Source organism: Amphimedon queenslandica, unplaced genomic scaffold, assembly GCF_000090795.2.
Source record: "Amphimedon queenslandica unplaced genomic scaffold, v1.1 AMPQUscaffold_278_Cont27698, whole genome shotgun sequence".
Lineage (NCBI taxonomy): Eukaryota > Metazoa > Porifera > Demospongiae > Haplosclerida > Niphatidae > Amphimedon > Amphimedon queenslandica.
This window is the reverse complement of record NW_003559365.1, coordinates 1-931: the sequence shown is the minus strand read 5'-3', so window position 1 is coordinate 931 and position 931 is coordinate 1. Positions and strand designations below refer to the sequence as shown.

The window sequence follows — 931 nt, the reverse complement described above, 5'->3', positions numbered from 1 at the left end:
CCGTCAAGGATCTCAAGTCCATTTTAGAGGGCGGAGTTGACGCCTTGTCTTCAAATTTACATGAATGAACATTAAAGGTATAGCACACATGATATTGAGATAACTTTACAAATATTTAATGGACTTGTATGTGCCGCTCGTTGAGAAGAGGTCATCATGGGGGGTGGAGTCACTTACTGATTCAGAGAGAGAGGATAGGGTAAGCAAGTCAAAAGACTCATACTGAGGAATAAGGGGATCAGGATTGCAGGTATGGAGGGAAACAGAAAGTTTAGAGAGAAAGAAGCATGATCGAACGAGGGTAGTCTCCATCTGAGCATCTCTGAGAGAAGGGAGGAGAGACAGGGTGTGACTAATTCTGGAAATAGTGCTGGAGAGGACAGAGGAGGTGTAGGAGGAGGGGCCAATAGGGAAACCTAAAGGAACAAAACCACCTGTGGAGATAGGAATTTCTGGAGGTAAAGGGTTAGCTGGAAGGACTAGGTTCGAAGGGAGGGAAAGAAGACATTTAGCCTGTTAAGATAAAGTCCCATAGGAGGACCCATAGAGTCAATAATGCTCAGGGCCTGTTGGAGACGATTAATGTCCCCAGATAAGATACCATTATTGTTATTATTATTATGAGAGTGAGAAAGGAATATTATTATTATTTTTAGTTTTATTTATTATTATTATTATTATTATTATTATTATTATTATTAGTATTATTTATTATTATCATTATTTTTATTTGTTATTATTATTATTATTATTATTATTTTATTATTATTATTATTATTTTATTATTATTATTATTTTATTATTATTATTATTATTTTTATTATTATTATTATTATAAAAATAAAAATAACGAACATGTACAAAAACAATAACTAGAAGAAAAGAATAGGGGAAAGAGGGAGATCCCAGAGGAGACAACAGAAAAACAAAA

At 33.6% G+C, this 931-nt stretch overlaps 1 long non-coding RNA gene across 1 annotated transcript; it reads left to right on the top strand.

Moving 5' to 3' along the window:
* Positions 1 to 511, top strand: LOC109593666 (uncharacterized). The gene is made up of 2 exons (XR_002191100.1): positions 1 to 77; positions 149 to 511. It is a non-coding gene; the product is annotated as an uncharacterized LOC109593666 (long non-coding RNA).
* The last annotated feature ends 420 nt before the right edge of the window (positions 512 to 931 follow it).